The sequence below is a fragment of the Miniopterus schreibersii genome (assembly GCF_964146895.1).
Source record: "Miniopterus schreibersii genome assembly, chromosome: 3".
NCBI classification, from domain to species: Eukaryota; Metazoa; Chordata; class Mammalia; order Chiroptera; family Miniopteridae; genus Miniopterus; species Miniopterus schreibersii.
The window spans coordinates 19,175,568-19,196,392 of NC_138103.1; the positions used below are offsets into that span (position 1 = coordinate 19,175,568).

At 42.1% G+C, this 20,825-nt stretch overlaps 1 protein-coding gene across 2 annotated transcripts in view; it reads left to right on the top strand.

Annotated features, from left to right (window-relative positions):
• Positions 1–20,825, top strand: part of SHISA9 (shisa family member 9) — a 265,862-nt gene that overhangs the window by 13,799 nt on the left and 231,238 nt on the right. The gene's annotated exons all lie outside the window — the stretch shown is intronic.

The following is a 20,825-nucleotide window of genomic DNA, read 5'->3' on the forward strand; positions in this document are numbered from 1 at the left end:
TTCCCAGATTGGATTCCCTGGTGTGTGTTTGGGTCCGCTGAGAGCTTCTCTTTGTTAACTGGTTGGAAGTTTTATTTCATCTCTCCTGGATGAAGCTGTGTTTGGCATCATCAGAGTTCACTGGTTTTGTTTCTCTGTGAAAGAGTGGTTCACTTGGCTGGTTTCTCAGGGTTGGTTCTTCTGTTAGCTAATAGGCCACTTGGTTGGTTCGTCTTGGTTGGGTACTTAGTTAACCGATGGATTACTTGGTTGGTTCATCTTAGGTAGTTAATCTGTTAGCCAGTTACCCATTTTGTTTGTTCATCTCAATCGGGTATTTGGTGAACGGATGGTCTGTGTGCTCACTTGTCTGCCTCCTGAGGTAGGCCAGTTGTGACTTTTAGGTTTTATACTGTTTTCAATGGACAGATACTAGTGCAGAAGAATTAGGTCTATTTTTCATAAAACTAGAGTTTCATAAAAATAATCCACAAACTACTCTGTGTGTGTGTGTGTGCACGCGCACACACGTCCGTGTGCACTCCCGCACCTTTGTGTGTTGGGGGTTGTGGTTATGTTTTGGGGAGTGTATGCACTATTCTGCAGTAGCAGATTCCATTCTGTTGGCCTTTCAAAGAAGGAAAAGCTGCATTTGTTATTGTGTTTTACTCTTTAGCGGATGGAGCCTACTTGGGGATCTTGGTGTGCCCCCAAAGACTTTCCTCCCTCTCAGAGGGTCTGTATGTACAACATACATTATGAATTTGATACGCTGACTAAGGGGAGTGGGGAAAGACAAGATTGTTTCATTTTTGGCAATAGCGTACTACAGTGGTTATTTCTAGCAATTATGCTTTCAAGTAACCCTCACGTTAAAGTAATGCAGAGGGTTTGGTTTAAAATAACAAGAGCCAGACAATTTAAAGAATGCATTTAGTTGTGGCTGGAGGTTCTTAAAAACAGATCCAACATTTTATAGTCTGGGTCGCCTTTGCTGAAGCTCCATGAGCAGCCTCATTGGTGTTTTATTTGTCGAATCATAGTTTAGGACTGTTTGGCTACAAATTTTTATGCTTACTGGGTAGAGGAATACGTCTGCAGAATTTGACATAGGTGATGTGAATTCTCTGATTCTGCATGGTGATAATTTTTCATGGCCTTGGAAACGTTACGGTACGTTCGCAAAGTCAATGTTTACACGATTTGAAAATGGGTACCAAATAGAATGTCTTAGGTTTCACTGTTTTAAATAATTCAACATTATTTATTTATGAACCAGGTCGTAAAATGCTACGAGAAGCCACATTTTAGAGCAAAATACACCAGCAATTGAAAGTTTTATGACCACATCTCACAGCAGTAAAATATATGTTACATTGCACAAACTCTGACATGGCAATTGCTGTGTCCAACTCTGGCTCCGATGGAAATGCAAGTGTTCCCTTTGAGGTGGCGCTGGGTTGAACCTATGTGTATGTGGATCCCAAACATAAGTGGGTGGACGTGAATGTGACTGTGGAGTGGACAGAGCTGAAATGGTGCCGAGTCCCTGGCTATCAAAGATGACTGTTAAGTTTCTCATGTGACATTTCGATGTTTAGGATGAGTCTTGCTTTAATAAGGGACTTTTGTTTTAAAGTTGTACTGAAATAAATGACTGTTTCAGGATGAGTATCCAGGCACCAAGGAATTCAGAAATTCCTTGTGACTGGCTAACTTGGTTTATTTATAATTCTTGCTTTTAGTCTATATTTGTGTCTCAGTATAAGCAGTGATCTTTTAGACCAAGAGAAAAAGGTGTCTTGTAATATTCTACAGGGTGGAACAGAGGGGAGAATTTCAGGTGTAGTGTCACGAATGGTGCATTCTCACAAGAATTATCACTGATGTTAATTTCATATAATTCTGTTGGGTTGGTCCAATCCTTATTTCCTAGAATTCCAGGGAATATTTGGAAAATAAGACACACACTGATTTTCCACAGATTTACATTAAAAAGTGTAATTTACATAACTTAATTCAGTAGTTGGTAATAAGGATAGATTTTCTTGTAATGATTTTATCTTTTTATTGATTTATAGGAACTGATTAAGAGGATAGGACTGATTATATTGATCAGTTATTAGGGGTTCAAGAAGCTAACCAGTAACCAGAGCTCACTTTGACCACTAGAGAACTAGGAAAGAAGGAATTTATTCTAATAACTGGAAAGTTAGATCAGTTCTTGGTGCCAGGATTAGAATGAACCTACTGACTATAAAAACCTTTTCTGGACATTATAGAAGCTACAAAGATTCACTATTACAAAAAGTGGAAAGAAAGATATGTCTGCTTGTGATATACCAAGAGAGGGACACATCGTGGTATTTTCAAGGTGTTCTTTACCAAACAGCCAAGTTACCAGATTTGACTGGGAACTCAGTGGTCCCAATTTAAATATCATTTTCATTTCTATTCATGACCCACTCGACATCTCTTTAAGAGAATACGTAATCATCTCCATCTCTCTCGCTCTCATTGTCTTAATACTAACGCTAGATCGCTTCCTGATCTGTCCCTTATGCTCGGGTCAAGTGCTAAGAGAATCAAAGGTCAGTGCAGAAGTCTGGATATTTGGAAGGGGGGAGATGGAGAGGGACCAGGATAAAGTCACATAGGAAGGAGAAAGCTCCAGTTTGGGGACATTTTTGCCAGCCTTTCTTTATGAATTTCCTATGGTTGACTTTTTCCCGTGATAGACAGGACTTGCATTGTTATCCAAAATGGATTTTCCTTCTGCCGATGCTGTCCATGTTCTTTCCAGGCATTCAGTGATACTGCCTAAAAATATTTGGTCTGCTAATCAAAAGGGCCTCGACCTCTTTGATGAACAGGATGTAGATTCAGATGAGATAGTAATTTTCTGCAAATGCTCCTTGGCTTCTGTGTAATTATAATTTGCCTTTGAAGGTACACTCGGTACTTCAGTGCTGTGGGTGGAGTCTGTCTCCCCCACCCCAGTCTCCCTGCCTGCCAGTGACACCCCCACCCCTTTTGGGGGTGCAGAGTAGATGTGGGTTCCCTTCAGTCTTAAGGAGATGGGAGACGTGAGTGAGGGGCTATGGATACAAGGATACAACCTGGATCAATGTTTCTCAACTCTGTGTGAACAGCACACTTTAAAATTTTTTAAAAAAATGTATTGATTTTAGAGAGAGGGAGAGAGAGAGAGGAAGGGAGAAAGAGAGAGAGAGACACTGACTTGTTGTTCCACTTATTTATGCGTTCATTAATGGCTTCTTGTATGTGCCCTGACTGGGGACCGAACCTGCCACCTTGGCATATAGGTATGATACTCTAACCAACTGAGCTACCTGGCCAGGGCTGCACAATTTTTTAAAAAAATAAAATTTTAATTTTGAAATAATTTGGTATTTACAGTAAAGATGCAAAGAGAGCACACGGAGTTCTGCATACTCCTCCCACACTCTCCCCCAATGTGAACATCTTACATTGCTAAGGTACACTTGTGAAAACTCAGAAATCAACATTAGTACACTATTTTTAGCTAGAGCAGAGAGATTCAAATTTTACTAGTTTCTTCAGTAATGCCTTTTTGCTGTTCCAGGATCCAGTCCAGGATACTATATTATGTTGATGTTGAGTACAGCAAACTTGGTAGGAGAATTTCGGCTGTGCCGCGTTGTTTAATGATGTAGTAAAGACTGGAAACAACACTAAACAAGGCAGCAGCAATTACAATGCCTTTATTGCCACAGTATAAAAGAAACGTCTCCCGGTGTCTATAAAAACATCCACATAAAGTTATTCACCTGGCCGGCGCTGGAAGGGAACCAGCGGCTGTCCTGCCTGGCTCGCGTGCGCACTCCTGGGGGGCTCCAGGCACACACAGCCCCCCTTTGAAACGGGGTTGATGTTTCGCTGTTTATTTTACCGCATAATCTGAGCAAGTGAGACCTCACCCCAAACCGAGGAGAAATGCTGGCTTGATATCTAGGACACAGAATCCATCGGAAAGACCAGGCTACGATCTCAGCCTCACCCACCCCTGCTACCCCAGGACCCTTCCCGAGAGGATTTATAAGGAACCAGATGAAAAGTAGACCCACAGTTCCGTTTCTGAAGGTGCTGCACAGCTCGTACCTAGGGTCACATGGATTTCCGTCCATTTGTCTGTATTTACAAAGGCACTTGGATGACCTAGACTTGACTTTGGAGATACTGGTAGGGGTGTCTTAAAATATTTTTAAAAAATGGGGAGGTTCCTAACCAGGAAAGGCAAAAGGGTGAATATAGATATAAGTGTATAAGAGTAAAAATTATGTCAGATAGCATAATATCGATAATTTAGCATTCTAAACTCCCAACACATTGAATCTTCAAAACCTTATTAGGTTAGTACTATTATTTTTACCATCATGAGGATGGGAAACTGAGGCTCAGAGAGGTTAAGTGGCTTGTCCAAAGTTCATCTACTCATAACTGGTGGAGCTGGGATTTAAACAGAGCAGCCAAGACCCCAAAGCCAGGGTTTGTAACCACTGTACCACATGACCATTCCTTGTGGTACAGCTGTTTGCAGAACGGGGAAGTCTTCCCCCAGGAGTAGAAGTTCTTAAAGAATATGCTGAGTGAGCCAAAGATCTACTGACACTCTAGGAAAGGGCTATTTCCAAAATATACCCCAGGTCACTTACTGTCTTGCGATGAATTCTCTCAGGAGGAATAGTAACAAACATTTATTGAGCATTTGCTGCTTGCCAGGCATTGTGTGCTAGAGCTTTGGATGTATTAGCACTTTCATGCTCAGAGCAAGCCTCACACAGCCTGGTTCCTTCCCACCTCAGGGTCTTTGCACGTGCTGTGCTTTCTGCCTGCAGCACCTGCTCCCAGGGCGCTTCCCTTCGCTGCTCACCCCCAGGGCCACCCCATTAGAGAGGACTCCCTTGTCTATCTCGGGTCTCCAAGTCACCTATTGTTTCCCATGTCCCATTGTTTTCTTCATAACTTTTGTTCTCTCCGACCTTGCCACACTCGTTATGTATGCCTCTCCCACTACAATGTAAGCGCCGAGGGAAGAAATGCTTTGTATTGTCACAGCCGCACCCCCTGCGGCGGGAACTGGGCTGGCTCTTGGCAGCAGCTCCATAAATTTTTGTCCAATGAGTGAGCATGCCTGTGGAAGAGGTATCATTATTCCTGTTTTATGAAGGGGAAAACTAAGATTCCTGGAAATTAAGGAACCTCTCTAACATGATGACTGAGATTTACTTTAAAAATCTCCAGGAAAATATAAAATTGGGGGGGATGGTAGATGAAACAAAATGAGGAAAATATTATTGCAGCCGGTTGGCCAAATAGACTTATTCTGTTCTATCTTTGTGTATATTTGAAAATATCCACAATACAATTAAAATATCAAAGAACTTGTCCATGATATCAGAGTTTATAAATAGAGGAGCCAGGATTCAAACCCAGGTCTGTGTGACTCCATAGCCTGGAGGCACATGGGTTATCTTCTGGTCAATCTCCAGGCTCAGGAAAGGTGGGAATCAGGACCACTTCAGGGACTGAGTAGGTGGAGTGGGTACAGATAGCATCGCTATCTTTTCTGTCCTTAATTTGCTCAACCACTGTGTCCTTTAGTTCACATGATCCAGAGAGAAAAAATGTGATTGGTTTCTGACCAGCCACTGGCCTGGCTTCCCCTAGATCAGCTTCTGACCCTGGTTCAATCAGTTGGGTGGAGTGCAGACCCCTTAGGACTGCAGTGGGGCAGGTTCTCCAAGAAGGTCATGCTTGAGGAACAGGGTGGGGACAGAGGTTGCAGTTTTTAAATTCCCTCCTGTATCTCCAGTGCCTAGAAATTAGTGTTCAATGGATGTTTATTGAATGAACAAGTTCCATAAGGAGCCCCAATAGCAGGACCTTGGGATTTTGAGTTTTGAGCTTGGCTAATTCCAACTCAGGTGAGGCTTTAACTCTCTTCTATGAAGCCTCAGCTACCAACACCCTTGTTTCTGAAACCAACACATTTTTCTGCAGTTGGGCAGGCTAGCTCTTCCATCTGAAGATTTGTGACTGTAGTGGTTTTAGCCCATGGACCAGTACATTATAAGGTAAATAAGAGGGGGTGGATCTGTGCTGGGTCAGCTAAATACATTTATAGGTGCAGTACCGTAGCCTGAATTGACTTTGTGTGGTTTTAGATCAAGAGCTCTGGTTTTCTCCTGAAGGATTCAGTGTTATATGTGAGTCTCTGACATGTGCACAATGCTCACTAAACATATCCAATGTGTCTTTGAGTTAGTGCAACAAGGGAGAGGGGGATGTGGGCTTGGGAGGTAGACATAACTGGACTGGGCATCTGCTCTGTCACCTGTTAGCTGTACAATTGTGGAAAAATTAATTCTCCGAGCCTCAGTATTGCATTCTATAAAAGGAGTAAAGTAATATTTCCCTTACAAGACTGCTGTGAGGATTAAGTGAATGAACACATAGAAAGAACTTAGCATAACACCTGGTTACATAAATGTTGGTGGATACTATTAGTATTTGTGGAATGAGTGAACATGAGTGCTGAAGTGGTCTGTCCACCAGGGACAATGACCAGCATTGGCATGAATTCGCTGTGCAGTTGTCTTCACCGTGAAAATGTTTTCAGTCTGTGTGCCAGCTGATAACACAATTTGTGTGTGTGGTGTGTGTATTTGTTACTACTAATGTTTTTGATGCAAATGAGATCTGAAGAAACTGTCGATTCCTTCCCAAGGAAACAGCTCTAATGGAGCAGCTGCCCCATTCTTAGCCATTTGTTCCTCTCGTCTGTTTTTCTTTTTTCCCCACTGAAAACCCATGAGCTTTTGTTCTGCTAGGAATATTGATTTTAATATTTTATTTACCCTGGCAGGCCACGCCAGTGGGAATCTGTATGGCCTCATACATGTCTGTATTTCTACCCAGAAAATGAGGGGTGTATGTGTGTGTACACATGCAAGCAACAGAAACAGAGCCCCTAAAACAAACAAAAAAACCCCAGCACTTTCTGTAAGTCATCTCCTGGGCTCTTTTCAAAAATTGTTACTAATGCTGGCCACATGGCATTGCCTAATTAGATTTACATTGCCTTTCCAAAGTGCTGGCAACCAGCTGTAGGACTATTTGTAAAGAAAGCCTAAGTGCTCATCACAGTGTCTGGTTTAGTTTAAAAGATGCCAAGTTCCTGTTCCTTCCACAATAGGGAAAGTCTATCCTCGGACAGAGTTCCTTTGGGAGAGCATTTCTATTTACATATCAGGATTCAGTGATGCAACTTGCCTACCTCTGATGTGTGGATAAGAAAAGAGTAATAAATAAAAGAGAATAACATTTTTCTGCACCCACCACATGCATGCATTTTACTCCTCAAACTCCATGAAATAATTGAAACGGGTATTTGCACCCACATGTTATTGATGAGGAAACTATGGATTGGAGAGTTTAAGTAACTTACTCAAGGCCACAGAGATATTTGGTAAGGAATTCAGACTCTGTTTGGATTTAAAACTTGTACAGTATTCATGACCTTTCTCGTGCCTTTCCAAGGACGCACACTGGGTGATGTACCAGATTATGCCTCTTCTTCTCTTTATTTATTGATTTCCACTAAGAATCACTGCATTAGATTACACTCATCCTTGAAAACGAACGGACTGAGATAAAGTCACCATTTTTATCCTGGAGGACTCAGATTTTAGCTAATTGTTTGCTTTCTTGTCATTAATATTTCCATTTAACCAATCAACATTCAGCTGACATTTATCAAAATCTTGCTATGTGAAAGGCAAAGTGCTAGGAATTGGGGGAAGGAGGATGAATGTGACAAAAATAGGAAATATCCTCTTGGAGCTTCTGATATTCCAGGGGATGGGGGAGCAGACAGGTGACTGGAGAGCAGCGGGGTAGGAAGAAGCACAGGATGCCACGAGCACGCAGGCAGCTGCCTCAAAACGCCCGAGGCTGAAGGAGAGGGAAGAGCGATTAGGACAGATTTTCCTTAGAAATTGATATTTTGTTCTGGAAGAGAAATACTCCCCAACAACTATTGAAGAATATGAGTGAAAGAAAGCAGAAAATGTTCATGGTCTGACTTCTCACATCTTTGGTAGAGGGGGGAACGATCAGTCTTAGAACATAGATCTGTCTTGCAGATCTGATTAGTTTTACACAAATTTTATAAAGGAAGAAGAGGATTTCTTTTTGGTTTAGGGTCACACTGCTTTTGGTGGGAAAATAAAAATGCTATGTATGACCTGGGAAGATCAAAACTTCATGGCTGGCTATTAGGAGCTGAATACAGTCTCTTTTCAGAGAACTCTTTTATTTAGTTAGCTTGCTGCTCTTCAAGATTAGGACTGAATTTTTTTCTTCTTTTAAAAATAACAGCCAATATAAAATTAAGCAAATAGTTTAATACCTTAATGTGCATATTAAAATAATGTATAATAAGGTCTGAGGAAACTGCTTAAAAATCCCAATAAGAATTCTCAATAAAGTTAATTACAAGTTGAAAAGGAAACCCCATTACGTTAGTCTGAGAATGCAGTTAATGAAACTAAGTGTAATCATAATCTAAATATTTTAGTAAATGGTGACTTAAACTCATTAATTTAGGTATTATGCCTGGAGTTGTGCTCGCACAGGACTGCCATGCTCAAAGCAGAGCCTGTATTTTATTCGTTTAAATCCAGCCCTTTGTATAGGGATGTGGACCTGCACTGTGAAGATCTGTCCATGGTGCTGAATCGCGCCCAGAATGCAGTTACTCAGTTCAAACCAGTAAGGAAAGTTTATCTCATAGAATCTCGAAGCTGGAAGGAACTTCGGGAATCATCTTGTCTTTGGTTTACCACACTTTTGGTTTCAAAAACAATTAAAAATAAAAAAATAATTGAAGAACTGGGGGACCAACATAGTGTGCTAACTTGAAAGAAAGGTAATTATGTAAAAAGTAACTACTAAGTACTGTGACCATCATTTCACAAATGATACAGACATTTTAACACCAAACATTTCAGTAATCAATAGTTCTCAAAATAAAATACAATTCCTAAGTGAAGTGAAACTATCTTCATGAAAAACTCATTCCACCATTCTTATTTTTTTGTTTTCATTTATGTTTTGGCTTCCAATCAGTGGAACATGAGAACATGGAATTCATTTTTGGTAATCACTGATCACTCCTTAAATAGTGTGGTCACTGAGTGAGTATTTATTGAACACATACTATGTGCTAGGCACTGAGGAGGTGATGCCAGGGGTACAGAGATTTGCAATGTGTTTGTATACATGTATGTACATATGTATATATGACTTCATAGAGATTATAGCTGATCCATTCCCTGCATTGTACAAATAATGAAACTGAAATCCAGGAAAGTTTTTCTTAAAGTTGCACAACCATGAAACTGACAAGGTTAATACTGTTTTAAAAATATTGTTGAATATTTAGGACACAATTACTGATAACAAATACTGCTTGTCCTGGCAGTTCTCTGAAATGAAATGGACTTAAGGGTGTGAAAGAAGGGATAGACTTTATAGCTCTTGGTGCAGCACTGCTTTAGTTTGATGCCTCACCGATTATTTAAAGGAAGCCCTTTAGAATATTCAGATATTCTTGACATTTAAACAAAATATTGAATTTCCAAAAGCCCATGAGTTGGGAGTTGTGCAAGGGCAGAATGTGGTATTTGATTTCCTTTACTGGGTAGTAAGAAGGAAGAGAGAAAATACCTTATTCTTGAGAGGCTTTATTTGAAAAATTTTAATGCATATATTCAGTCAAAGAAGGTCATCAATCAAACAGTACTTTGTTATCAAGAACATTGTATAAGCATGTTTTAAAAAATTGTTTCTTATGAACATTTTTTGTTCTGCTAATCAGCTTAGAGGTGGCTAGGTTCAGATTATGGCACTGCTTCTTCAAAACGTGCATTATTATTTTAATTACATGACTATTACATACATGCATATAATTATGAAAATCTTCACATATTCAGATCCTGGTACTGCTTCTTTAAAACACATATTTATTAATATTTTAATTACACGACTTTTACATCCATACACATAATTATAAAAATCTTCACATAATGTGGTACTGAAAATGTTGCTGTTGTCATTGATAATTACCTTTTCAGAGATACAAACATGATCTCCAGTCATATAATTATTAATTCTATGTAAATTAGAATGTCATATTTATTTCAACATGAACTAGGTCCACAACTTTGTTGTTGAACTGTTGGAGAGAAAAATTACTTACTGCTAGGGTTGCTAGAAGGATTGGATGTACACTTGGAGCTGTTAGAGAGCCATCTTGTTACCAAGGGGAGAACCTGACATGAAATCAATACATTGCTAAGAAAGGTAGGATGGAGAGGTGGAGTGAGTTTAGTTCTGAACATATTGTTTGAATTCCTAGACCCCGCCATATCTGAAGCCATGGGCTTTTCAGCGACATAAGAGTATGAAATTCTGGGGGAGCCAAAATGGCAGTGGAGTAGGTAGAAGCTACACTCACCTCCCCACAGGACCAAACTAGAATTACAACTAAAATATAGAGCAATCAACCTGAATAACCAACTGAAGACTAGCTGAAGAGAAGTTTTATAACCAAGGATTTACAGAAGAAGCCACCCTGAGACTGGTAGGAAGGATGGAGATGTGCAAAGGGCTGGCCCAGCTCCCATGGGCACTGGCTGAGATTCTGGAGGGATATCTCAGCTGCAAAGGTTTCCCCTGAGAAGTGTGGGGTCTCAACCCCAAGCTGGGCTTTCTAGCCCAGAGCACCAGAGCTGGGAAGAGTCACCCACACAGCATCTGGCTGTGAAAATTGTCATGGACTCTGTCTGCCAAAGAGAGACAGCAGTCTGCTAGAGACACAGGCACCCTCTTAAAGGGCTGACATACAAAATCTTGTTCAAATATGCTTACCTTGGGCTTCGGCAGATGGAGGGCAAAGTGGGCTAGAGTCACATGAGGAAAGACTAGGTTTTGTGGCTCTAGGAGAAAGCTAAAGGGACAGTTGCCAGGATCCCTGTTCTGAGCTACTCTCCCACATCAAAGACACCATCTTTCTTGGGTGGAGCACTCCCCTTCTTATGGCATCAGCCTGGGGGAATTCAATAGCCTCATCCTCTGGACTCCTGATTGCCCATCCTGTGGGGCTTATACCCTGCTGAGGAGTCAGCTCTGCCTTGGCTGAGGGCATAGAAGTCTGGGAAAACTCAGAGGGTGTCAGTGACTCAGTGGTGTGGCTTTCAGGCAGGGGCCATTTCTCCCACAAACCTGACTGCCACCTCAACCTCATGGGAGGCCTGCTAGCCCCATTCTCTGGGCTTCCAGCAGTCCCACCCTTCCAACTCCTGGTGGCTCCATCATGCTAAGGACTGGGCAGAACCTGGGACAGACTGACTTGTGTGGTTCTGGAGCAGGGGCCTCTCCCCTAGTATTCCTCCAAGCCTGACCAGCACTTTCCCTTTATGGGAGATCCACTAGCCCCATCCTCCTGAATCTTGGTGTCCCCACCCTGATGAGTTTGGGCTCCTGAAAGAATCAGGGACAGAGTGAGTTGTGTGGCTCTAGGATGGAGGCCATTTTCCCCTTGCATGCCTGACCGAAGAAGAGCCCTCCTTTCACATGGCCAAATCTTGGTTTGTTTGGACCTGATAAACTCTACTGGCCTCACTGTGACAACTCCTTTAAACCCTGCCCCACCACAAAGGTTTGTGAGCACCCAGCAGGTAGCACCTAGAGATAGTATACCCAGGGACATTTGCTGAGTGCTCTCATACCCAGCACTGGCACCAAGATTGAACCTGTATCAATCTGGTGAACACCATTCGCCCCTACCTAGTGACTCACTGAGAACCTACCTCATGCAACTTGAATACTGCCAGAGGCTCTTTCAGTGATTGATCCTAACAGGCAGGGGGGAAGCAGAGGCAAATGGAAGTGGATCTTGGGGTGCCTTGGGACTTTGGCTGACCTGCCCCTAGACCCAGCACTGGTAAAAGTCAGCTTTGGTGTGTAGCTTGTTCCTTCTCAAGCACATCCAGGCCAAGCAGAGGCAGCCACAAACTATGGATCACTTTGTAGCTCCAAACAGGTTGCCCAGGGCCAGACATAGGCAGTTCCTAATATTGGCTTGTGCCAGAGTCCCTCCCAAGAGGCCCCAGAACCAACATACCCAGTGGCTTGCTTCAGACAACATCAGAGCAGGATTCAATACATTTCACAAGTGGTATGTACAAAGGGAGATCTTGGCAGTCACCAGAACCTGCTGAGGCAAATTCCACTTTGTGTGGTCAGCACCTCCACAACCACTCTCTTGGTTGAGGTTGATCATCACAGTCAGCCAACCTGAGGGTCAACCCCATGAGCAAACATGCCAGTAGCAATCAACACTCAATTACAACAGGAGGGCCCACATAATCCACACAAGGGACATATGTGGAGCACCCAGCACCAGATGATCAAGAAGACCATGCCACTGGGTCCCTCAGGAAACCTACTATATAAGCCACCCTACAAAGACCGGGAGTCATGGCAGATCTACTTAATACATAGAAAAAAGCACAAAGAGGCAGCCAAAATGGGGAGACAAAGAAACATGCCTCAAGTGAAAGAACAGGAGAAATCTCCAGAAAAAGAGCTAAATGGAATGGAGGCAAACAATTTATCAGATATAGAGTTTTAAAAAAATGGTTATAAGGATGCTCAAGAAACTTAGTGAGAACTACAACAGCATGAAAAAGGACATGGTAACCATAAAAACCAACCAGTCAGAAATGAAGAATACACTAGAAAGAATAAACAGAACAGTAGGTTGCATGAAACAGAGGATTGGATCAGTAATTTAGAAGACAAAGTAGCAGAAAACACCCAATCACAGCAGCAAAAGGAAAACAGAATTTAAAAAAATGAAAATTGTTTAAAGTCCTTTGGGACAACATGAAATGTAAGAATATCTGCATTATAGGAGTACCAGAAGGAGAAGAGAGAGAGCAAGGGATCGATACCCTAGTTGAAGAAATAACGACTGAACACTTCCCTAACCTGGTGAAGGAAAAAGACACTCAAGCCCAGAAAGCACAGAGAGTCCCAAACAAGATAAACCCAAAGAGGCCAGAAGGGATTGGCATGAAACATTCAAAGGGATGAAAAACAAGGACCTAAAACCAAGACTGCTTTACCCAGCAAGGCTGTCATTTAAAATTGAAGGAGAAATAAAGAGCTTCCCAGACATGAAGAAGCTAAAGGAGTTCGTCACCACCAAACCAGTATTACAAGAAATATTAAAGGGTCTTTGTTAAGGAGAAAGAGAAGGAATAATATTATTAGTACTGCTGGCTTCCACCTCAGGACCTTGAGTTTTGCAATCTCTCTGCCTGCAACACTCCCAGATCTTTTCAAAGCATGCTCCTTCCTATCATTTAGGTCTTGGCTAAACTGTTATCTCTTTGTGGAAGCCTTTCCTATAGAAAGTAGCCAACCTATAGAAAGAATCCTACCACCATCCCTCTCTATTAGGTCACATTTTATTTTCATCGTAGCTCATATCACTACTTAAACTCATCTGGCTTGTTTCTTTTGTATCTTCCCCACCAGAATGTCATTTCCATGAGACCAGGAACCTTGTCTATCTTGTTCTCTGCTGTATTCCCAGTGGCTAGCACAGTGCCTGGCACATAGTAGGTGCTCTGTAACAATTTGTTGAACGAATGCTGTAAAAATACAATACTGGACACATTTTTCTCAAGTAATTGCTACCATTACTTTTCCTCTGTCAGTTCATTGGGGTTTTATTTCTAGTGGACTAAACCTTCAGTGTTGTCATAAAATTTAGCAAATGCCAAGTAAGGTGCCAAAAGAAGTAGCATACATTTAGAAGATTATGAATACCTATTCTGCAGTACCTGAAAATTATGAAATATTACACAAAGGCAATGTTTTCAAAGTCAAGTCCATCAGCTTAATCACAGTTGATTTTTTTCAATAGCACTTGCTCCCATTTCATTTCTTTCAACTTTCCTGTATTGTAGATTGCCTCACAATGCCCCTATCCAAGCTAACTCTCCACTTCATTAGCATGAAAGCAAAATAAGGAGGGAATTGGGTGTGTTTAATATTTATGAAATGATTGTTGTGTTGATGTGGATAATAAAAAATACTTTAACTCTGTTGAAGCAAAATAACCTTAATAATCCCCTACTTAGGATCACAGTATTGATTTTAATGTATTGCCAAGCAGACTAGTAAATCTCCAACAGCTCTGTTGCACATTTAATTATTACATTTAAAAGGAGTCTTAAAACCCAGAGGGAGGAGATGGTGGGTACAAAGAAAAAACACACACAACAGATACACAGATCTATTTCCTATCTGGTAATTGGGCAGTCATCCAATGGTAGGCCCTAAGCCCTGGCTTATCTGTAGTTAAGATCAAGCATTTACCTACCCTTTGACTCTGAATCCCAAAACACCCCAAATATGCCACAGGAGCTTCTAATCCTCACCCTGGAGCAAAATCAGGTCGGGCTAAGAAAAGCACTTAAAAACAAAAGATGTAGTTCTCTGGATTTTAATCATGAACGCTCTGAGCCTCCCCTGAATCCCAGGATGCTTTTTAGGAGAAGTATGAGAGGAAAGTGGGATATACCCTGTTGTGGATAGAGAGGATGGAGGGATGAAGGTGTTCTTGGTTACCTTTTCCTGGTTTTTGATCTTTGTGTCCCATTGCGGCTGCTTCAGCAAGGTTTGTGTTCCTGCCAACCCATTTTATCAAGCAATCGCCTCAGGTCAAACATTCGATGAGGCTTACTCGGGGCAAAGTAAAAACGCCAATGGTTAGCACTTACTGGATACCTGCGGTGTGCCAGGTGTTTCAAATGTAGTATCTCATTTAATTCTCTTTACAATCTAGCAAAGTGAGTAGGATTATCTGTATCTGGCATACTAAACAGGCTTAGGCTCTCCATCTGACACGTGGATTCAAACACAGCATGGCCTGATCCTAAAGTCTAGGTTTGTTTCTTCCACCCACAGTAGGCACATAGGATTCATTTTGGGTGGTGTCACTGATGGCTGGTGGTGGCTGCCTGAGTAGAGTGTTGAAAGGGGTTGTGAGGCCGTATTCCAGCATTCAGTGGACACGAGTTCTGAGATTGATTAGCCATGTCTGTTGTGAGAGCCGGTTACGAAAGTAGTGTTTGTATGCTGTATATTTACACCCGTTTCTGCTACATGTGGGATAAAAGCCCCTCAGAGGACTTATGACTTTGTAATTGAGGGAAGATAAGGGTAATATAAAATAAGGGAATGAAAATCAGATTGATGGATTGGGCAAGCCTCTAGCGCATAGTGCCTAACTTATGGTGTTTGGACGTATGGTAGGTGATTAACATAGCTTTGTTTAATGAGTGAATGGATACCTGAATGGATAGTTTGAGGCATATGATAACTTTTTGTTCTTCTAGGTTCTCTAAGCTTTTTACATGTATCAAGTCAGAACACCATAAAACTACACATCAGAACTGCATTTCTTGGCTTCCTATAGAAATGCCTACCTAGAACTGTATTTAAATAGTATATCCTTGATTAAAAAATATCATGGTCAGTATAACAAAGGGCAACATGAATGCATTTGTATTCCTGTAAAGTTGCTGTTGAAAATGGGGCATATTTTGTTGTTCAATATCCTTTCTATAAAGAATGACTGTATTACACATATATTCAATGCCTCCTTTTCTTATATTATCTAGTTAGGCACTGTGTTAATGGAGCAAAAAACAAGCCAGGCCTCTGACCTCTTAGAGTCTATACTTGAGTGGGGGAAGACTGTTCCCATATCCAATAGGTAAAAAATTTAAGAGTTATTAGCCATGCGTGGTAAGCCTTGGAAAAAACAAGTAAGGTGATGAGATAAAGAATAACAAAGCGGACGTCACTGAGGAAGTGACAATTAAGTGAGACCCAAGGAAGAATGAGAAGGAGCCATTAAAATCAAGAGTGGGGGACACTGGCATTCTCGGCAGAAGCCTAACAGAATGTACAAAGGCACTGAGCAGGAAAATACTTCATTATACCTGTGAAAATGAAGGAAACCCAATGGGGCTAGAACCTGGTGAGGGAGAGAGTGAGGTTATATAAACAAATGTGGAGAAATGCTATTGAGAAATGAGAACAAAGTGATATATCCATAACTTAAAACACACACAGTCTTTATTGATTTCAGAGGGAGGAAGGGAGAGGGAGAGAGAGAGATGGAAACATCAATGATGAGAGAGTCATTGATCCACTGCCTCCCCCATGCCCCCTGCTGGGGATCGAGCCCGAAACCCAGGCATGTGCCCTGACAGGGAATGGAACTGAGATCTCCTGGATCATAGGTCGATGCTCAGCCTCTGAGCAATGCTGGCCAGGTTATCCATAACTTTTGAGCACCTAGTATGTGCTAAGCACTAGCTTAGGTGTTTTTCATCTATTATATTGTGTCTCAGTGATTGATCTGTGCTTCCCAGTAGGTGTTCCACTGAACACTTGTCCTTTGAGATATTTTGCAAGATTAGAGTTTCTTGGCCAAAAATATTTGGGAATACCTCCATGCTCTCCTTACCTCTTGGAGATTTTCAATACATATTAGTACAATAAAGACTGAGAATATGTGCAATAAAGCCATTGACAATTGTATTCATTTCAGTGTTTTTCAACCCAATATATTATCTGTTAAAATATCTTTTTGTGCAACAATTAATGATATGCAGAGGAAATTATATTCTGGAGAGCTGACTTTGAAGAATGATGCAGGATTAAGGTTTACTTGGCTCTACTTAATCATCTTCTTTGGTGGTAAACACATTATATCCCAAGGCAATCCATTCTGCTTTCAGGTGGTCCTCATTGATAGGGAGTTTGCCTTATGCCTGTTCCAAAATTATCAGCCAAGCCCCTTAGAAGGGACTAACGAAGTGGAGGCCAAAGCTATTCATACTATTGTTTCCTTCCCTCTCTGCACTCTCTCTGTTATCTTTCAAGGTTCAGAGTATATAGTCCACATCAGGGTGCTTTGGGTACAGGCAACAGAAATCAGTGCTGTGTGACTTAAGCAAAAATGGAATTCTTTTTTTTTTAAAAATATATCTTTATTGATTTCAGAGAGAGGAAAGAAGAGGGAGAGAGAGAGAGAGACATCAATGATGAGAGAGTCATTGATTAAGCCCACAGCCCGGGCATGTGCCTGACCAGGAATCGAACCCTGATCGCCTGGATCCTAGGTCCACGCTCAACTGCTGAGCCACGCCCGGCCGGGCGTAAATGGAATTCTTTTGAAGAATGTGGATTGGTTCACAGAACTGGAGGAACATCTGTGAAACAAAGCTTGGGATGGTAGGAAGCAGGGCAGCTCTAACCAGGGCTGGTGGCATGAGCTAAAACGAGGCCTTATCAAAGCTCCCCTGCGGAGAGGAATCACTGTAACCATTTCCCTCTCTTGGTGCCCACTGCACTGAAGCTTAAGGGGCCAGAGAGAGTCTGATGGGCTTGCATGGAGTCACATGTGACCTTGGCTGGGCAGGGCAGGCTCTTTGATTGACAGCCTCAGCAAGGTGGCATAGAGTGAGAGAGAGAAAAGTCTTTTAAAGGAGATCGAGTTGCTGGTTAGAAGAAGTAGAGAGTGGATGCTGAGTATTCAAAAGGAGAAACAAATACATCTCACAAGGTCCAGACAAATCCCATCTTCTGCCCACTCTCTCTTCTGGATGCTCTACCATCTGTCCAAGTCCCTTCCAGACCACTCGGTTCTACCAGCACCTGGCTGCTCCCTGGCCATTGTCCTGCATGGTTTTCTTCTCTGCGGCTTAGCTCTTGCTCTACTCTTTAACTTGCGTCTCTAATTAGGTCTAATAATGAAACCTATAGAACATCACGAGCAAAAATAAGTGATCACGGTCCTTCATGGAGGAGGGAAGTCAAGGAATTAGATGGGGGTTATGAGGTGTGTGCTGCCTTGAGGGGAGGGCGATACGGTTGGTAAAGAAGGAGATGTGAGTGGACGCAGGAGCACGTGGAGGAGCTCATTGGCAGAAGGCCGCTAGGGCAGGTGGAAAGGAGGTAGCTTTGCTGGGGCAGGGGGGCTGCCACTGGGAGCGAGGACTGATGCAGCCGACTGGCAAATGGAAGGCCTCAGAGTCAAGGTTAAGGTATTGAGAACGGAGCCTCTGTGAGTCCTGGAGAAGGTGTGCTTCCTTCCATCCCTTCTCTGACTCACAGCTGCCTCGTTGGGATATTGGGACGATGGACCAGAAGGGCCTTTATGACAATTTGGGGAAGCTCTCAGCAATCTCAAAACACAGCTGCCACTACCTTACCCATGAAGTCCTCGTTCCAACCCTTCACCAAAGCGTTTTGAGGGTTGCTAGGAAACCAGAGATGCTCGAGCAGTTGGGATCTGATTATAATAATCCTCTAAGTTTCCATGGCTGGAGGAGGAGCCAGGTCAGTCCAATGCCACATTCTCTCACCTTAGGATGGAGTAGCATGAGGCATGTGCCTTTGGGGTATGTGAATTCAGTGCTGTGACCTCAGGTCAGAGACGGGGAGGAGCGGACAGGAGAGGGGGAGTGAGAGAGAGAGCACAACATAAATAATGTAAAGTATTTCTGTTCACCATTCTGCACACGAGCATATGCTGAAAGTGAGACGGGAGACATGACTCTGCTTTTGCCTCAGACAGACTCACTTCCCACGAGCTTCTCCAGAGTGTGATTCTAGCATTTAAAGATATGCATTTTTCATATAACTTGGCCCCTAAACGTAAGCCAGTTACTTCGTCTGGTGTTCAGCCAGGGAAATCGTGGGTAACTTTGGCTGAACGTGGTTTTAGCCGCTCCCTCTGACCTCAGATCCCTGCACAAGACAGGACTGCAGTGTCTAGTTCTGTGAAACCCTTGCCTGGTGCCCATGGGTCATGCCATATAACTGCCTATTTAATGACCTGCCCACCCCTTGGCACAGTGTGGGCTGGTTGCAGGGCAGTGGGGTTAGTTTATTTGTTCCTCACCCCAGTGATGTCTCTTTTGAGATCACAGATATAATCTGGAGCAGAAAATACCCCTAGGTACCTGCATACAATTAAGTGGTCCTCTCACAGACCACAGCCTCACCCCTGGTTGTGCAAGTCCACCGCTGCCCAGCATTGCAGATTTGTTTTTATTTTTTATTTTCAGATGGTTGTGGAGCTGGGGATTTCCAAGAAGGACCACTTACTCAGGCCTGTGGGCAGTGTCTTTTACCATTTACATATAGTACATCTTTTTTTGTTTTATTTATTTTTTTCTAAATACATCTTTATTGATTTCAGAGAGAGGAAGGAGGAGGGAGAGAGAGAGACAGAAACATCAATGATGAGAATGTCATTGATTGGCTGGCTCCCGCATGCCCCCGACGGGACCGAGACTGCAACCTGGGCATGTGCCCTGACCGGGAATTGAATCTCGATCTCCTGGATCCTAGGTCGATGCTCAACTGCTGTGCCATGCCTGGCTGGGCTAGTATATCTTTTTTTAAAAAGTATTTACTTATCTGGATAGGTCAATATGTATGTGGTAGAAAAAAAAACAAGGGATACCAAAGGGTATAAAGTAAACATTAGGTGTCTCCCATCCTCCAGTCCCCAGTTTCCCTCCTCAGATGCAACCACTGTAAAAAGTTCGTGTGTTCTCCAAGGGATAGTCGGTGTATTTATTTACATGTATAAACACTTTTGCATCTTGCTTATCTAATTTCATACTAGATATATTAGTTTGCTCAGGATGCCATAACAAAATACCACAGGCTGGGTGGCTTAAACAACAGGAATTTATTTTCTCACGATTCTGGAAGCTGGGAAGTCCAAGATCAAGGTGTCATCCAATTTGGTTCTGAGTGAGAGCTGTCATCGTGGTTTGTAGACAGTCACCTTCTCATTGTGTCCTCAAATGGCCGAGAGAGCCCCCTTTTTAAAAGGGCACCTATGTTCATTGCAGTCGTATCTACAATGGCATGGAAACAACCTAAGTGTCCATTGACAGCTGGTTGGATAAAGAAGATGTGGTATATATATATATATATATATATATATATATATATATATAGACAATGGAATACTACTCAGGCATAAAAAAGATAAAACCTTATCATTTCCAACAACATGGGTGGATCTTGAAAGTATTATGCTAAGTGAAATAAATCAGACGGGAAAAGACAAAAACTGTATGATTTCACTAGTATGTGGAATATAAAACAAAAAATAACAAACTAACAAAACAAACTCATAGATACAGACAACAGAATAGTGATTATCAGAAGGGAAAGAGTGTGGGGATCCAGGGCAAAGTGGGTAAAGGGGGTCAAATATATGGTAATGGGAGGAAACTAGACTTTGGGTGGTGAGCATGTAATAGAGTATACAGATGTTGAATTACAATCTCGTATACCTGAAAATTATATAATGTTATTAACCAGTGTTACCCCAATAAATTTAATTAAAAAGGCACCAGCCCTATCGATTAGGGCCTCACCCTTATGACCTCATTTAACCTTTAGCTTTAACAGGTGAGTTTTGGAGTGACACAGACATTCAGTCCATAACAATGGATATTGGAGATTGTTCCCTATTGCTATATTTAGACAGAGATTCATCTTTTGCTCATCCTGGAGTCTGTGAACTGAACCTGGAGGATTGGTAGCAATGTGACTTTAGAAGGTGAAAAGTAGAGGACACAGAGAGATGGATGAAATCTATCCATTGGTGCCTTGGAGGAGCA